Source organism: Salvelinus alpinus, chromosome 29 (genome assembly GCF_045679555.1).
Source record: "Salvelinus alpinus chromosome 29, SLU_Salpinus.1, whole genome shotgun sequence".
NCBI classification, from domain to species: domain Eukaryota; kingdom Metazoa; phylum Chordata; class Actinopteri; order Salmoniformes; family Salmonidae; genus Salvelinus; species Salvelinus alpinus.
The window spans coordinates 22,521,782-22,541,246 of NC_092114.1; the positions used below are offsets into that span (position 1 = coordinate 22,521,782).

At 42.9% G+C, this 19,465-nt stretch overlaps 1 protein-coding gene across 1 annotated transcript in view; it reads left to right on the plus strand.

The window, feature by feature from the left end:
* Nucleotides 1-19,465, plus strand: part of LOC139559318 (gamma-aminobutyric acid type B receptor subunit 2-like) — a 440,826-nt gene that overhangs the window by 56,547 nt on the left and 364,814 nt on the right. The window lies entirely within an intron of this gene.

Here is a 19,465-nt window from a genome sequence, read left to right on the forward strand (position 1 = left end):
GAACAGAAGACTAGTTATTAGACTGTGTTAGCTCTCTGAACAGAAGACTAGTTATTAGACTGTTACCTCTCTGAACAGAAGACTAGTTATTAGACTGTGTTAGCCCTCTGAACAGAAGACTAGTTATTAGACTGTTAGCCCTCTGAACAGAAGACTAGTTATAAGACTGTGTTAGCCCTCTGAACAGAAGACTAGTTATTAGACTGTGTTAGCCCTCTGAACAGAAGACTAGTTATTAGACTGTGTTAGCCCTCTGAACAGAAGACTAGTTATTAGACTGTTAGCCCTCTGAACAGAAGACTAGTTATAAGACTGTGTTAGCCCTCTGAACAGAAGACTAGTTATTAGACTGTGTTAGCCCTCTGAACAGAAGACTAGTTATTAGACTGTGTTAGCCCTCTGAACAGAAGACTAGTTATTAGACTGTGTTAGCTCTCTGAACAGAAGACTAGTTATTAGACTGTTAGCTCTCTGAACAGAAGACTAGTTATTAGACTGTGTTAGCCCTCTGAACAGAAGACTAGTTATTAGACTGTGTTAGCCCTCTGAACAGAAGACTAGTTATTAGACTGTTTTAGCCCTCTGAACAGAAGACTAGATATTAGACTGTGTTAGCTCTCTGAACAGAAGACTAGTTAATAGACTGTTAGCCCTCTGAACAGAAGACTAGTTATTCGACTGTGTTAGCCCTCTGAACAGAAGACTAGTTATTAGACTGTTACCTCTCTGAACAGAAGACTAGTTATTCGACTGTGTTAGCCCTCTGAACAGAAGACTAGTTATTAGACTGTTTTAGCCCTCTGAACAGAAGACTAGTTATTAGACTGTGTTAGCCCTCTGAACAGAAGACTAGTTATTAGACTGTGTTAGCCCTCTGAACAGAAGACTAGTTATTAGACTGTGTTAGCCCTCTGAACAGAAGACTAGTTATTAGACTGTGTTAGCTCTCTGAACAGAAGACTAGTTATTAGACTGTTTTAGCCCTCTGAACAGAAGACTAGTTATTAGACTGTGTTAGCTCTCTGAACAGAAGACTAGTTATTAGACTGTTTTAGCCCTCTGAACAGAAGACTAGTTATTAGACTGTGTTAGCTCTCTGAACAGAAGACTAGTTATTAGACTGTTAGCTCTCTGAACAGAAGTCTAGTTATTCGACTGTGTTAGCCCTCTGAACAGAAGACTAGTTAATAGACTGTTTTAGCCCTCTGAACAGAAGACTAGTTATTAGACTGTGTTAGCTCTCTGAACAGAAGACTAGTTATTAGACTGTGTTAGCCCTCTGAACAGAAGACTAGTTATTAGACTGTGTTAGCCCTCTGAACAGAAGACTAGTTATTAGACTGTGTTAGCCCTCTGAACAGAAGACTAGTTATTAGACTGTGTTAGCTCTCTGAACAGAAGACTAGTTATTAGACTGTGTTAGCCCTCTGAACAGAAGACTAGTTATTAGACTGTTTTAGCCCTCTGAACAGAAGACTAGTTATTAGACTGTGTTAGCTCTCTGAACAGAAGACTAGTTATTAGACTGTGTTAGCCCTCTGAACAGAAGACTAGTTATTAGACTGTTTTAGCCCTCTGAACAGAAGACTAGATATTAGACTGTGTTAGCTCTCTGAACAGAAGACTAGTTATTAGACTGTGTTAGCCCTCTGAACAGAAGACTAGTTAATAGACTGTTAGCCCTCTGAACAGAAGACTAGTTATTAGACTGTGTTAGCCCTCTGAACAGAAGACTAGTTATTAGACTGTGTTAGCTCTCTGAACAGAAGACTAGTTATTAGACTGTGTTAGCTCTCTGAACAGAAGACTAGTTATTAGACTGTGTTAGCCCTCTGAACAGAAGACTAGTTATTAGACTGTGTTAGCCCTCTGAACAGAAGACTAGTTTTTATCTTGGGAGGTTAACTCAAGTCTTCAGGCAAGGATACTCGACTGTTGGCAATCATTTTAGATTTTTGGGGGGGATGGGATGCAGTTTCAGCTTTGGATAGGATTTCAGACCACAGATAAGATTATATTACTGAAACAGTGCTTTATTGTATTGTTCTGTAACATGAATCAATATCACATTATACACACTGTTCTATCAGTGATTTAGCTCAGCCACTGATACCATCACTGGATAGCAACAAAGACATTTCAGTACTGAAACATTGTTCACTACTTCAGAGGTTGTGTCCAGATTCTTCACCCTTCTTCCAAACAAAACAATGGATTAAACAGTGGTAGAAACTCTGTCTAGCCTATGCTTAAACCAATGCAAATATTTTAAGTCTTTGATGGGGAGTGTGCAAGTGCAACATTTGGGAGAAGCTTAAAAAATCGGGACGCAGACAAGGTCAGGTTGAGTGATTTAGCTGAGGTAGGCGCGGCGGGGGCCTTGAGGTCTGTCCCAGAGAGTGCCTGACTGATTTTCATATTTTTAATCAGACAGGCTGGCAGGCAGCTACCGGTACTAAGCCAGTGACATTAGAAATGCGTCTTTGCCACTCTCTAGAGTTTAACACCAAAAAATATGAGTCAATACTGTCAATTTGATGATAAATTATTTTGGGGAGGAATTTGGAATAGCACTGAACTGAGGTAGGAACCAAATCCTCCAATATGCTAGTGTGGTACAGTATTTTCCCACTGGGAATACAGTAGAAAAGTAACAGGGCTGAGGCTGTATTGTAAAGCATTATGAAATGGGATGTGCTTCATTGAATTTGAGCTTTTATTTGCGGATGACGCAACCTCAACTCACTAACCATGACTCTGCTAAAGTATTAATGTGTGTAACCAGACAACTAGACATCCATGATAGATAGCTGTGGTCATTGCTTGTGACTGGCTGTACCTGTCACTTGGTGTCACCCACAGAGGGAGTCACCATCATCTCTATGGTCATGGAGTCTGAGTTTCATATTGGATGGGGCTATTATTGTAATCTATTCAATTATTCATTTGTGGGATGAACTCAGTAGCCTACGCAGTGAGTGCTCATAATTAGTGTGACCCACGATGCCTGGAACACATATAATGACTCGTGAAGCATCAATGTCAGGTCTATTCAAATCTGACCCTACGAGGTGCGGACTACTGCTGATTGTCTCTTCTACCTGATCATTAATTGCATCCACCTGCTGTCCCAGGTCTAAATCGGTCCCTGATTAAAGGGGAGGAATGAAGAAAAAAAACAGTGGAACTGGCTTCCAGGTCCAGATTAGAATTTTAGGAATCCCTAAGCCATTAAAAAATGTCTGTGGGACCCAAGTGGATCACAAAGTGTGACGTTGATTACTCTGACATCCCAACCAACAACCGAAAAACACATTTACATGATTAAAATGATTCAAGTGCAAAACAGTTAATTCAGGGACTTACTGTATGGTCAATAGTGAACTAATTTCAGACCCACTGACACAATTAGATGCACTGCACCATTTCTTGATTGCTAAGTCATTGCCTTCATGTCTATCAAAGCTTATCCTACCTGTCGTCTCTCTGCAATTTCCTATTCAAACAATTAGACATTCTAGTTAGGGCTGGGCCTAAAAATCCTATCTAATTTTTTTTTCAAACTTATGGATGATTCACAATATATATCTTGATTTAAAAGGGTGTCGTTAGAAAGGTTATGCTAGTATTTGTAATCGCTTAACTTCTCTATTCCAGTAAAATATTGTGTCAAATGTGTTTCAGTGTCCATATGACCCAGTCTGTTGGACCAAGTCTCAAATCAAATAGCGAGTTGAAACCGCTTGTCAGAGAGGAAGACGTGATCTCTCATCTTTGTTGTTGTGAGTGGCAGGGGGAGGGGCTTGGTGGGTGTGTTTAAACAGAGAGGAAGAGGCGAAGTGAGAGGTTTCACTGTCGCCAAAATCTGTCCAAAATAAGCCCAATGTATTTCTATGGGCTTATTTTGGACCTTCCCGCCTTTGGGACAACGATTCCCATTGTTAGGGCAGAGACATGAGCATCTCATCATTATGTACAGATCTCTGGTGTTAATGGGAAGGTGCACACAGCACAGAAGGAGACATGACCAAAAAGACAAGATGACAACAAGCGGACATAAACGCACACAAAAACATAAACGTGATTCTTGCGATACAGGCATTTGGAATATCGCGCAAAAACATACATTCTAATTAATCAAATTAATTTGATATATCTTTGTAGATACCATCATACTCTCCTACCTGACTGGGGAAGCACAATTCATCTCTTTTCTTACTCTACCTATTGCGTCCCTCTACTATAACATCATGTAGTTCGCCAAAAGGATTTTTGCACATTATTACTTAATACGATTAAGAGCTCCAAAATATTACACTAAAAGACAGGCATGAATGTAGTTACCAGTGCACACGGGAAGCCATCTTCTATGACATTTGTTTACATACACTATGGCTGTGGTGATGCTATAAGTAAGGGGTTAGAAGAACTAAACGCATACTTTAACCAGCCCAACATGCAGTATGTAGAAGGGTGAATATGCAGTGGATTTATGAATTTTTTATGCAGTACTGGGATGAGTTGCTCTGAAAGGCTTCAGTGGCCTACTTAAGGCTTCCTTGGAATTCTAACTACTCTAGATGCAACAGAAAAACAGTGAACTGTGTGAATTAAACGTGGCTTATACAAAGATGGCGATGGGATGATGCAAAAACCTCAGCTCTACAGCACCAGCCATTTTGTTTGAAGTTTAAAGAGAGACAAAGTGGGAAGTTGGGAAGGAAAAAAGTATTTGCTAGGCTACTTCTTCCATCCTTAGCGTTTGGTCTCAGTGTCTGGATAGCTGGCCCGAACGCAGACGCTGGATTCTTGTGTAATGAGCCGTCTTATTTTTAGGTCCTGGTCTGTTTTATTTAAAAGCTTTTCTGATGAACTGCCTCATGACACCCTGCTTCACAATTCCACCAACGCTTCTCCACGAGATTCCATCAGCCAGACAGTCTGCAAATACACTCTCAGACACACTAGTAGCCACTGCTCTCCCTCCTCTCCTCTCCTCTTTTAAGGAAAATATGTTTCTCTTTGCCTGCTTGCTCGGTCTTGTACACAAATTAATTGACCTTTGCAGGAAAAAATTTAAATCTAGTAGCGCGCTCTCTTTCACTCTCTGTCTCTCTCTCTCGCTGTGTCTCTCTCTCTCTCGCTATCTCTCTTTCTCGCTGTCTCTCTCTCTCTCTCTCTCTCTCTCTCTCTCTCTCTCTCTCTCTCTCTCTCTCTCTCTCTCTCTCTCTCTCTCTCGCTGTGTCTCTCTCTGTCTCTCTCTCTCTCTGTCTCTCTTTCTCGCTGTGTCTCTCTTTCTCTCTCTCTCTCTCTCTCTCTCTCTCTCTCTCTCTCTCTCTCTCTCTCTCTCTCTCTCTCTCTCTCTCTCTCTCTGTCTCTCTTTCTCGCTGTGTCTCTCTCTGTCTTTCTCTCTCTCTCTGTCTCTCTTTCTCGCTGTGTGTCTCTCTCTCTCTCTGTCTCTCTTTCTCGCTGTGTCTCTCTCTCTCTCTCTCTCTCGCTGTGTCTCTCTCTCTCTCACTGTGTCTCTCTCTCTCTCACTGTGTCTCTCTCTCTCTCGCTGTGTCCCTCCAGTAGCTATGGCAACGCGGTGTCAGACGTCAGTTCCTCAAACGAGACAGTATTGTCCGATCGCCTGGTGCCCCAGCCGCCACATTCCTCCAATCCCATCCCTCCATCCCTCCTAGGTGCAGATCAGGAAAGAGAACAGTCACATCTCTTGGGGTCACACATTCTCTTGAATATCTTAGGCTACGGCACTAGAGCCCATAAGTAATTCATTTGATACTGTGGTTATTCAAAGTCATGAAAAGGGAACCTATACATTACAGTGCACTATGGGGCTATAGGCCCTTGTCAAAAGTAGTGCACTATAGGGAATTTCTGCCCTCAGACTCTACAAGGAGTCAAAAGCGTTCCACAGGGATGCTGGCCCATGTTGACTCCAATGCTTCCCACAGTTTTGTCAAGTTGGCTAGATGTCTTTTGGGTGGTGGACCATTCTTGATACACAGGGGAAACAGTTGAGCAGGAAAAACCCAGCAGTGTTGCAGTTCTTGACACAAACCGGTGCACCTGGCACCTACTACCATACCCCGTTCAAAGGCACAAATCTTTTGACTTGCCCATTCACCCTCTGAATGGCACACATACACAATGTCTCAATTGTCTCAAGGCTTAAAAATCCTTCTTTAACCTGTCTCCTCCCCTTCATCTACACTGATTTGAAGTGGATTTAACGAGTGACATCAATAACACCTGGTCAGTCTATGTCATGAAAAGAGCAGGTGTCCTTAATGTTTTGTACACTCAGTATACCAGTCAAAAGTTTGGAGACACCTACTCATTTAAGGGTTTTTCTTTATTTTTACTATTTTCTACATTGTAGAATAATAGTGAAGACATAAACTATGAAATAACACATGGAATCATGAAGTAACCGAAAAAGTGTTAAACAAATCAAAATATATTTTAGATTTTAGATTCTTTAAAGTAGCCACCCTTTGCCTTGATGACAGCTTTGCTCACTCTTGGCATTCTCTCAACCAGCTTCACCTGCAATGCTTTTCCAACAGTCTTGAAGGAGTTCCCACTTATGCTGAGCACTTGTTGGCTGCTTTTCCTTCACTCTGCGGTCCAACTCATCCCAAACCATCTCAATTGGGTTGAGGTCGGGTGATTGTGGAGGCCAGGTCATCTGATGCAGCACTCCATCACTCTCCTTCTTGGTTAAATAGCCCTTATACAGGCTGGAGGTGTGTTGGTTCATTTTCCTGTTGAAAAACAAATGACAGTCCCACTAAGCGCAAACCAGATGGGATGGCGTACCGCTGCAGAATGCTGTGGTAGCCATACTGGTTAAATGTGCCTTGAATTCTAAATAAATCACAGACATTGTCACCAGTAAAGCACCCCCACACCATCACACCTCCTCCTCCATGCTTCACGGTGGGAACCACACATGCAGAGACCATCCGTTCACCTACTCTGCGTCTCACAACTACACAGCGGTCGGAACCAAAAATCTCAAATTTGGACTCATCAGACCAAAGGACAGATTTCCACCAGTCTAATGTCCATTGCTCGTGTTTCTTGGCCCAAGCAAGTCTCTTCTTCTTATTGGTGTCGTGTAGTAGTGGTTTCTTTGCAGCAATTCGACCACGAAGGCCTGATTCACACAGTCTCCTCTGAAAAGTTGATGTTGAGATGTGTCTGTTACTTGAACTCTGTGAAGCATTTATTTGGGCTGCAATTTCTGAAGCTGGTAACTCTAATGAACTTATCCTCTGCAGCAGAGGTCACTGGATTTTCCTTTCCTGTGTTGGTCCTCATGAGAGTCAATTTCATCATAGTGCTCGATGGTTCTTGACATTTTCCGCATTGACTGACCCTCATGTCTTAAAGTAATGATGGACTGGTGTTTTTCTTAGCCTTTTTGAACTGTTCTTGCCATAATATGAACTTCGTATTTTACCAAATAGGGCTATCTCTGTATACCACCCCTACCCTGTCACAACACAACTGATTGGCTCAAACGCATTAAGAAGGAAAGAAATTCCACAAATTAAATTTTAACAAGGCACACCTGTTAATTGAAATGCATTCCAGGTGACTACCTCATGAAGCTGGTTGAGAGAATGCCAAGAGTGTGCAAAAGCTTTCATCAAGGCAAAGGGTGGCTACTTTGAAGAATCTCAAATATAAAATACATGTTGATATGTTTAACACTTTTTTGGTTACTACATGATTCAATGTGTTATTTCATAGTTTTGATGTCTTCACTATTATACTACAATGTAGAAAATAGTAAAAATAAAGAAAAACCCTGGAATGAGTAGTTGTGTCCAAACTTTTGACTAGTACTGTATATGTTTTACTTATAATTGTAGTTTTTGACAAAATGAGGTATTGTGTAATGTGAGTCAGACTCGGCCACCACCTGGTTAGTAGCAGCGGGTGGTACGTTTCGCTCTTCGAGTGATTGATGATTGTATGGTTGGTCATTGTTAGCTTCCCCACTCTGGTTTCAATAGGCGGCTAGATGGTTGATGAATCTGTGTCCCTATTGGCGGTATTGTACCTGCTCACAATCAATGTGGAGCAGCTGCCCTCCATATAAAAAGGCCCTCTATCATGGAGAACCACAATGCTTTTGCATAATGTTCTCTCTCCACTACTGCTCTCTTTTATGTGGTTGTGTTTGGCCAGAATAGATTTCTGCTAGGCTACGTGCTACAGTTATATGATTAATCAGCAAATACAATAAATTATATTACAAAGACTATGATCCAAAAATGAGACATTGTCTTAGAGAAGAGGATAGCAGAGGATATAGCATAGAGAGGAGAGAGAGGAGAGGATTTGACAGAGAGAGCAGAGGAAATAATATAGCAGAGAGAGGAGAAGATATAGCAGAGAAAGGAGAGGAGAGGACATAACAGCGAGAGGAGATGAGAGGAGTGGATATAGCAGAGAGATGAAAGAAGAGGATATAACAGAGAGAGGAGAGGAGAGGAGATATCAGAGAGAGGAGAGAGAGGAGAGGATTTGACAGAGAGAGCAGAGGAAATAATATAGCAGAGAGAGGAGAAGATATAGCAGAGAAAGGAGAGGAGAGGACATAACAGCGAGAGGAGAGGAGAGGACATGATATAGCAGAGAGAGGAGAAGAGACGATATGATATAACAGAGAGGAGAGGATATGATATAGAAGAGAGAGGAGAGGAGAGGGTATAGTAGAGAGAGGAAATTATATGTCAGAGAGAACAGAAGAGCTGTGGATATAGCAGAGAAAAGAGAGGAGAGGTTACAACAGAGAGAGAGGATACAACAGAGAGAGGAGAGGATATAACAGAGAGAGAGGATACAACAGAGAGAGGACAGGATACAACAGAGAGAGGACAGGATACAACAGAGAGAGGAGAGGATACAACAGAGAGAGGAGAGGATACAACAGAGAGAGGACAGGATACAACAGAGAGAGGACAGGATACAACAGAGAGAGGACAGGATACAACAGAGAGAGGAGAGGATATAACAGAGAGGAGAGGATATAACAGAGAGAGGAGAATATAACAGAGAGAGGACAGGATACAACAGAGAGAGGAGAGGATATAACAGAGAGGAGAGGATATAACAGAGAGAGGAGAGGATATAACAGATAGAGGAGAGGATATAGCAGAGAGATGAGAGGAGAGGAGAGGAGAGAAGAGAGGAGAGGATATAGCAGAGAGATTAGAGGATTTATCGGAGAGAAGAGATGTGGAGCGGATATAGCAGAGAGAGGAGAGGATTTAACGGAGAGAAGAGATGTGGAGCGGATATAGCAGAGAGAGGAGAGGATTTAACAGAGAGAAGAGATGTGGAGCAGATATAGCAGAGAGAGGAGAGGATTTAACGGAGAGAAGAGATGTGGAGCGGATATAGCAGAGAGAGGAGAGGATTTAACGGAGAGAAGAGATGTGGAGCGGATATAGCAGAGAGCGGAGAGGATTTAACGGAGAGAAGAGATGTGGAGCGGATATAGCAGAGAGAGGAGAGGATTTAACGGAGAGAAGAGATGTGGAGCGGATATAGCAGAGAGAGGAGGGGATTTAACGGAGAGAAGAGATGTGGAGCGGATATAGCAGAGAGAGGAGAGGATTTAACGGAGAGAAGAGATGTGGAGCGGATATAGCAGAGAGAGGAGAGGATTTAACGGAGAGAAGAGATGTGGAGTGGATATAACAGAGAGAGGAGAGGATTTATCGGAGAGAAGAGATGTGGAGCGGATATAGCAGAGAGAGGAGAGGATTTAACGGAGAGAAGAGATGTGGAGCGGATATAGCAGAGAGAGGAGGGGATTTAACGGAGAGAAGAGATGTGGAGCGGATATAGCAGAGAGAGGAGAGGATTTAACGGAGAGAAGAGATGTGGAGCGGATATAGCAGAGAGAGGAGAGGATTTAACGGAGAGAAGAGATGTGGAGTGGATATAACAGAGAGAGGAGAGGATTTATCGGAGAGAAGAGATGTGGAGCGGATATAGCAGAGAGAGGAGAGGATTTAACGGAGAGAAGAGATGTGGAGCGGATATAGCAGAGAGAGGAGAGGATTTAACGGAGAGAAGAGATGTGGAGCGGATATAGCAGAGAGAGGAGAGGATTTAACGGAGAGAAGAGATGTGGAGCGGATATAGCAGAGAGAGGAGAGGATTTATCGGAGAGAAGAGATGTGGAGCGGATATAGCAGAGAGGAGAGTATTTAACGGAGAGAAGAGATGTGGAGAGGATATAACAGAGAGAGGAGAGGATTTAACGGAGAGAAGAGACGTGGAGAGGATATAACAGAGAGAGGAGAGGATTTAACGGAGAGAAGAGATGTGGAGCGGATATAGCAGAGAGAGGAGAGGATTTAACGGAGAGAAGAGATGTGGAGTGGATATAACAGAGAGAGGAGAGGAGTGGATATAACAGAGAGAGGAGAGGAGAGGAGTGGATATAACAGATAGAGGATATAGCAGAGAGAGGAGAGGAGAGGAGTGGATATAACAGATAGAGGAGAGGAGAGGAGTGGATATAACAGATAGAGGATATAGCAGAGAGAGGAGGAGAGAGGAGTGGATATAACAGAGAGAGGAGAGGAGAAGAGTGGATATAACAGATAGAGGATATAGCAGAGAGAGGAGAGGAGTGGATATAACAGATAGAGGATATAGCAGAGAGAGGAGAGGAGAGGAGTGGATATAACAGAGAGAGGAGAGGAGAGGAGTGGATATAACAGAGAGAGGAGAGGAGAGGAGTGGATATAACAGATAGAGGAGAGGAGAGGAGTGGATATAACAGATAGAGGATATAGCAGAGAGAGGAGAGGAGAGGAGTGGATATAACAGAGAGAGGAGAGGAGAAGAGTGGATATAGCAGATAGAGGATATAGCAGAGAGAGGAGAGGAGAGGAGTGGATATAACAGATAGAGGAGAGGAGAGGAGTGGATATAACAGATAGAGGATATAGCAGAGAGAGGAGAGGAGAGGAGTGGATATAACAGATAGAGGAGAGGAGAGGAGTGGATATAACAGATAGAGGATATAGCAGAGAGAGGAGAGGAGAGGATATAACAGATAGAGGATATAGTGGAGAGAGGAGATGGCAGAACAGCCAATTCTGACCAGAAAGCAGGGAAGCAGTATTCCTGGGAGGCTGTGTTTCTCAACATAGATTGATGTGAGTGGACAGTATCCCTGGGCTGCTGGGACACTGTGCCACAATCTGTCTCTAGTCTCTCTTTGTGCCCACAGAGTCCCCCATGCCAGCCAGAGCCATGCCACTCAGGTGGATCTAACATCACAATCACAGCCTGGCCCTGCTCGATTTTACAGGATTTTGTCTGTCCTACCTGGGATGGTAGTCACCAGATGGCCATGCTAGAATGAACAACTGTGGCAGGAACATCAGAACTAGACTAGCGGAAGAGTCATTTGTTGTAGGTTTTGTCTACCTAGTATGAGGAGGCCATCTCTATCAACCACTTGAATGGCACATTTTAGATGTCTGCCTAAATAGACATACCCAAAAGTAATTAGACATACCCAAAAGTAAATAGACATACCCAAAAGTAAATAGATATACCGAAAAGTAAATAGACATACCCAAAAGTAATTAGTTTCATGATGGCCATAAACAATAACTAGTAATGCTGCAATCTCCAAGAAAGATTAAAATCTCACATTTCTGGTAAAAACAGTTATCAAATTGTTGTATTCACATTTGAGGATGTATAGTAGTACAAATATGATCAAAATATAAAATATCATATACAATGTAGTTCCAATTAAAACATATTTGCTGAACAGCGCTTTAAATAATTGATATGCTTTCGAAATATAGTAGAAATCAAATGATAAAATGACTAACTATAAGATTTCACCTTCCTTATAACTGTAAACTATGTATCTGTATGTTTAGTGTTAGAGAAAAGTTGAATATTATCTGAAGGTCTATCTTGATTAAAACTCTCTTAAACCTGACAGAGCTCTAGCTTCGCTTCCTGAACTCATTAGGAACTCGCCTTTCATCTCATATTAATATTGTCCGTCTGTGATGAAAACAAAGTGATTTTGTTTCACATCTACAAATAATGTTCAAGTTGTTTTTAAATGAAACTCGATTTAAAACCCTTTGTAAGACGATGGGGTTACTTCCTGTAGGAGACTCTCAGCTTTACAGTGCTAAGCGGCATTTGAGGCTGTGACGAACAGGTACCATTCCGACCACAAATTGACGGACATTCAGACCAGCGAAGGAGCGTTAAGCCGGGACTCCCAAACCTCCAATGGCTGTAGATATGTGACCCGATACCGCAGAGGCTTGCGAGCTGAACTCTCGGACAAAATCGCAGTGCTCTGCCAAAAGTGTTGCAGAGCGAATTGGATTCACAGAGTTTAAGGGTTAAATGGAGAATTTGACTGTGACCAGAAGAATAGCATAGTGTTAAAATGACCCATTAACCCTAAAATATGACCACATGGCCACAACAGCACTGTGAACATAACCTATAGTTTTCAACACTGAGGAAATATTTCTCTAAATGACTGGTTGGTGTTTGTGTGACTGTGAAATCCAGTCGTCATTGACCTACCCTAACCAGGTGACAAAGAAGGAGAGTTCTCCCCTCAGGGTGTGTTGACATCAGTTATGAGACCTGTTCCTTAGCTGTGTGTTGTTGTCTGTCTGTAAGCTGTATTCTAGAATTGTGTGTCATCGCTGTTTAATGCGCTCACACCACTGAGCTGTCCGCCCCTCACCGCCCCGCACCGGGCCCTCTGTCCAGGAAAAGCCTGGGTGATGAATGACTGACATTACTCCAGATGTTCTCCCTGGCTGTTAGGGCAGCTGACAGCAGAGAATAGGGGGTGATGGGCTAAGGGCAGGTCTGGGACCTGTGCAGATGTGATGCTGCATTGATATCATGGCTATAGAGGAGACACTAGTGTAAGATTATTTCATGAACATTATTATTAGGTTCTGTTATTTTCTGAAGCACGTTTATACATTTCTATAATGTATGGAAACAGTTGTTTTGTTCTAAGTTGTTAATTACCTGGTAATTTATTATCTGCAATCTGATTGGCCAATGCTTTAATTGTGTTGGACAAGCTTTATTGACACTGGAAATGACGGACAGTTCTAGGGTGGTTGTTCATGGGTTATGACTAGAGAGGATCCAACTTTTCTCAAATCAACGTCAAAAGTTGAAATATTTTGCATTTAAGATAATCCTAACCTTTTTCCCAACATTAACCTAATTCTCCTATGTTAATTATCCTAACCTGCTCCGTTAGTTTTTCTAACCTGCTACAAAAAGTCAAATCCAAAGTTAATTTGACATATTGTGTTCATTGTGGTTTGACCATTAAAGAAGCTAAATAGTTATCCGTCTCCATCCAGTCTGTACTCCTACAGAAAGTACCTAAACTTACACTAGTGACTGATATCAGATTTTGTGATATGTTTGTGTTGTTTTCAAAGTTATTCAGAGGTCATGGTTACTGATGATAACACTGTACACATACTCTGTAGATACACACTCATCTACAGTAGATGTTTTACATACAGTACATACTTGAACATGTGTGCAAACACATATTCAGTGACACGTGTGGAAAAATGGACATACACACACACACACACACACACACACACACAGGCGCGTGCGCACACACGCATTTACACAAGCACCCACACGTGCACACACACACATACACACACACCTATAAACATGAACAAGAAAGTGCCAGTATGTGGAAACAGTGCATCATCATTAAAGCAGATAATGCATAGCTGTAGTAGTTAACTGATCTTGGTGATCACGATCTGTTTTATCTATGTATTCCCCCGCGCACCATTTTTTCCCCCTCCCTTAAACTTAGATGCTTAATGGTCTCCGTCCTAGCAGACAGCATAATGAGGTAGAAATGGGAGAGGCACAGGCATCTTAAAAGGAGGCAGAGGCTGTGTCAATGTCCCAAATGACACCCTATTCCCTATTTAGTGCACTACTTTTGACCAGGGCCCATACTTAGGGAATAGGGTGCCATTTGGGATGCACTCAGAGGCTCGAAAATTGGATTTCTCGGCAGAAGCCAATGGTAGTGTAAGTAATAACCCTTCTTGACCAAAGCCATGTATCAATGCCAAGAAGAGAGGGAGAGAGGGAGAGAGAGAGAGAGAGAGAGAGAGAGAGGGAGAGAGGGAGAGAGAGAGAGGGAGAGAGGGAGCGGGAGAGAGAGAGAGGGAGAGGGAGAGAGAGAGGGAGCGGGAGAGAGAGGGAGCGGGAGAGAGAGAGCGAGGGAGAGAGGGAGAGAGGGAGCGGGAGAGAGAGAGCGAAGGAGAGGGAGAGGGAGAGAGGGAGAGGGGAGAGGGAGAGAGGGAGAGGGAGATGGAGAGAAGGAGAGAGGGAGAGATGGAGAGGGGGAGAGGGAGAGAGGGAGAGAGGGAGAGCGGGAGGACAGCAGCACCTAGATCTTCTGCACAGATTCTGTCAGACCTGGGCCCTGACAGTAAATCTCAGTAAGACACAAATAATGGTGTTTCAAAAAAAGGTCCAGTTGCCAGGACCACAAATACAAATTCCATCTAGACACCGTTGTCCTATAGCACACAAAAAACTATACATAGCTCGGCCTAAACATCAGCGCCACAGGTAACTTCCACAAAGCTGTGAACGAGCAGAGAGACAAGACAAGAAGGGCATTCTATGCCATGACATACCAATTAGGATCTGGCAAAAAATACTTGAAACAGTTATTGAACCCATTGCCTTTTATGGTTGTGAGGTCTGGGGTCCGCTCACCAACCAAGAATTCACAAAATGGGACAAACACACAACTGAGACTCTGCATGCAGAATTCTGCAAAAATATCCTCTGTGTACAACGTAAAACACCAAATCACGCATGCAGAGCAGAATTAGGCCAAAACCCTCTAATTATCAAAATCCAGAAAAAAGACATTCAATTCTACAACCACCTAAAAGGAAGCGATTGCCAAACCTTCCGTAACAAAGCAATCACCTACAGAGAGATGAACCTGGAGAAGAGTCCCCTAAGCAAGCTAGTCCTGGGGCTCTGTTCACAAACACAAACAGACCCCACAGAGCCCCAAGACAGCAACATAATTATACCTAACCAAATAATTAGAAAACAAAAAGATACTACTTGACACATTTGAAAGAATTAACAAAAAAACTGCACAAAGTGGAATGCTATTTGACCCTAAACAGAGAGTACACTGTGGCAGAATACCTGACCACTGTGACTGACCAAAACTTAAGGAAAGCTTTGACTATTTACAGACTCAGTGTGTGTAGCCTTGCTATTGAGAAAGGCTGCCGTAGGCAGACCTGGCTCTCAAGAGAAGACAGGCAATGTGCACACTGCCCACAAAATGAGGTGGAAACTGAGCTACAAATCAAATAAAAATCTAATCAAATGTATTTATATAGCCCTTCTTACATCAGCTGATATCTCAAAGTGCTGTACACAAACCCAGCCTAAAACCCCACACAGCAAGCAATGCAGGTGTAGAAGCACGGTGGCTAGGAAAAACTCCCTAGAAAGGCCAAAACCTAGGAAGAAACCTAAAGAGGAACCAGGCTATGAGGGGTGGCCAGTCCTCTTCTGGCTGTGCCGGGTGGAGATTATAACAGAACATGGCCAAGATGTTCAAATGTTCGTAAATGACCAGCATGGTCAAATAATAATAATCACAGTAGTTGTCGAGGGTGCAGCAAGTCAGCACCTCAGGAGTAAATGTCAGTTGGCTTTTCATAGCCGATCATTAAGAGTATCTCTACCGCTCCTGCTGTTTCTAGAGAGTTGAAAACAGCAGGTCTGGGACAGGTAGCACGTCCGGTGAACAGGTCAGGGTTCCATAGCCGCAGGCATAGCCCACAAAGATCTCTGCCACGGCACAACCCAAGGGGGGGCGCCAACCCAGACAGGAAGATCATGTCAGTGACTCAACCCACTCAAGTGACGCACCCCTCCTAGGGACGGCATGAAAGAGCACCAGTAAGCCAGTGACTCAGCCCCTGTAATAGGGTTAGAGGCAGAGAATCCCAGTGGTGAGAGGGGAACCGGCCTGGCAGAGACAGCAAGGGCGGTTCGTTGCTCCAGAGCCTTTCTGTTCACCTTCACACTCCTGGGCCAGACTACACTCAATCATATGACCCACTGAAGAGATGAGTCTTCAGTAAAGACTTAAAAGTTGAGACCGAGTCTGCGTCTCTCACATGGGTAGGCAGACCATTCCATAAAAATTGAGCTCTATAGGAGAAAGCCCTGCCTCCAGCTGTTTGCTTAGAAATTCTAGGGACAATTAGGAGGCCTGCGTCCTGTGACCATAGCGTACGTGTAGGTATGTACGGCAGGACCAAATCGGAAAGATAGGTAGGAGCAAGCCCATGTAATGCTTTGTAGGTTAGCAGTAAAACCTTGAAATCAGACCTTGCCTTAACAGGAAGCCAGTGTAGGGAGGCTAGCACTGGAGTAATATGATCAAATTTTGGGGTTCTAGTCAGGATTCCAGCAGCCGTATTTAGCACTAACTGAAGTTTATTTAGTGCTTTATCCGGGTAGCCGGAAAGTAGAGCATTGCAGTAGTCTAACCTAGAAGTAACAAAAACATGGATACATTTTTCTGCATCATTTTTGGACAGAAAGTTTCTGATTTTTGCAATGTTACGTAGATGGAAAAAGCTGTCCTTGAAACAGTCTTGATATGTTCGTCAAAAGAGAGATCAGGGTCTAGAGTAACGCCGAGGTCCTTCACAGTTTTATTTGAGACGACTTTACAACCATCAAGATTAATTGTCAGATTCAACAGAAGATCTCTTTGTTTCTTGGGACCTAGAACAAGCATCTCTGTTTTGTCCGAGTTTAAAAGTAGAAAGTTTGCAGCCATCCACTTCCTTATGTCTGAAACACAGGCTTCTAGCGAGGGCAATTTTGGGGCTTCACCATGTTTCATTGAATTGTACAGCTGTGTGTCATCCGCATAGCAGTGAAAGTTAACATTATGTTTTCGAATGACATCCACAAGAGGTAAAATATATAGTGAAAACAGTAGTGGTCCTAAAACGGAACCTTGAGGAACACCGAAATGTACAGTTGATTTGTCAGAGGACAAACCATTCACAGAGACTAACTGATATCTTTCCGACAGATAAGATCTAAACCAGGCCAGAACTTGTTCGTGTAGACCAATTTGGGTTTCCAATCTCTCCAAAAGAATGTGGTGATCGATGGTATCAAAGGCAGCACTAAGGTCTAGGAGCACGAGGACAGATGCAGAGCCTCGGTCTGACGCCATTAAAAGGTAATTTACCACCTTCACAAGTGCAGTCTCAGTGCTGTGATGGGCTCTAAAACCAGACTGAAGCATTTCGTATACATTGTTTGTCTTCAGGAAGGCAGTGAGTTGCTGCGCAACAGCTTTTTCATTTTTTTTTGAGAGGAATGGAAGATTCAATATAGGTCGATAGTTTTTTATATTTTATGGGTCAAGGTTTGGCTTTTTCAAGAGAGGCTTTATTACTGCAACTTTTAGTGAGTTTGGTACACATCCGGTGGATAGAGAGCCGTTTATTATGGTCAACATAGCAGGGCTGAGCACAGGAAGCAGCTCTTTCAGTAGTTTAGTTGGAATAGGGTCCAGTATGCAGCTTGAAGGTTTAGATGCCATGATTATTTTCATCATTGTGTCAAGAGATATAGTACTAAAACACTTAAGTGTCTCTCTTGATCCTAGGTCCTGGCAGAGTTGTGCAGACTCAGGACAGCTGAGCTTTGGAGGAATACGCAGATTTAAAGAGGAGTCCGTAATTTGCTTTCTAATGATCATGATCTTTTCCTCAAAGAAGTTCATGAATTTATTACTGCTGAAGTGAAAGCCATCCTCACTTGGGGAATGCTGCTTTTTAGTTGGCTTTGCGACCGTATCAAAAATACATTTCTAACCTCCTGCCAAATGTATTACCATATTAGAGACACATATTTCCGTCAGATTACACAGACCCACACAGACCCACAAAGAACACAAATAAAAGAGAGAGAGAGAGAGAGAGAGAGAGAGTTGAAAATGTACAAGGCTTTCATTTATTAAAAACGTTTTTATAATTTTGTGTGACTCAACTTTGGAGACTTTTTCAGTGAGGAATTAGATAGCTTTGTGAAATCTTGGTTTGATTTGTACACAGTAGCAGGAAAGTGAAGCAGTTATTTCTCTGTTTATATGAGGTTGCAGAGTGTCCTATCAGGATGTTGTGCAAGGAGAGATGCCTACAGTCAAGTGTGTGTGTTTGCGTCTCCACAAAATGCTGGATGATATGTAGCTTATGTACAGACAGAGGGAATTGCAGACCAAAAGATGAAGGGAAGAGGAAGGGAGAGAGAGAGAGGCTCACATATAGGGTGTACACACACACACACACACACACACACACACACACACACACACACACACACACACACACACACACACACACACACACACACACACACACACACACACACACACACACACACACACACACACACACACACACACACACACACACACACACACACACACACACACACATGCAGACCCCCGCATACACACTCTCCTCCAGCCCTGAGCTCATCCTATCCCGTCATCCACACTACTGGCCCTGTGGCTGGACATACTGCATCAGGCTACTGATCCATCCTGATGCTACACTGCTCTATGTATTACCACAATTATCCCAAATGTGACGAATTACCCTCCTCCACCAACCCCACCACCCCCACCGCCCCACCCCCTCTGAGCTCTAGTACAGGCTTCCTGTGGAGAGTGGAAGACCTCAGGGCAAGAAATAATTAACTTGATAATGGCCTTTCTTCCATAGCCCATTCCTCTTGTTCTGTCTGTTTTCTCCTTTCTACAAATTAAGCAGATAGGCTGGCTGATTGGAGGGACCCAGTTCCTTCCTAATAGCTTTTAGAAAGAGTGTATTTGGCAAGTAAACTGACATTTCAACTCAATAATGTGAAAAGGGCATCTCTTTTCAATGACTTCTTAAGAACCAGAAAAGGAGAAGCTATTTATTTCAAAACTTGGTCAATTCAGAAAGTAAACTGATAATTAGAAAAAGGTATCTATTTTTCACTACATAGTGAATAGGGTGCCATTTGAGACAGCCATGGTGACTCCTGCAGTAGGTGAGTGATTGGCTGAATTCCCACTGATGATACTGTAGTTATATCCCTTAACCTTCCAACTGTCTGCCGTTTAGACTTGGGCCATATACCATTTGTACCGTATACCGTTTATACCGTATACCATTAATACCATATACCGTTTATACCGCATACCGTTTGTACCGCATACCGTTTATACCGTATACCGTTTATACGTATACCGTTTATACCGTATACCGTTTATACCATATACCGTTTATACGTATACCGT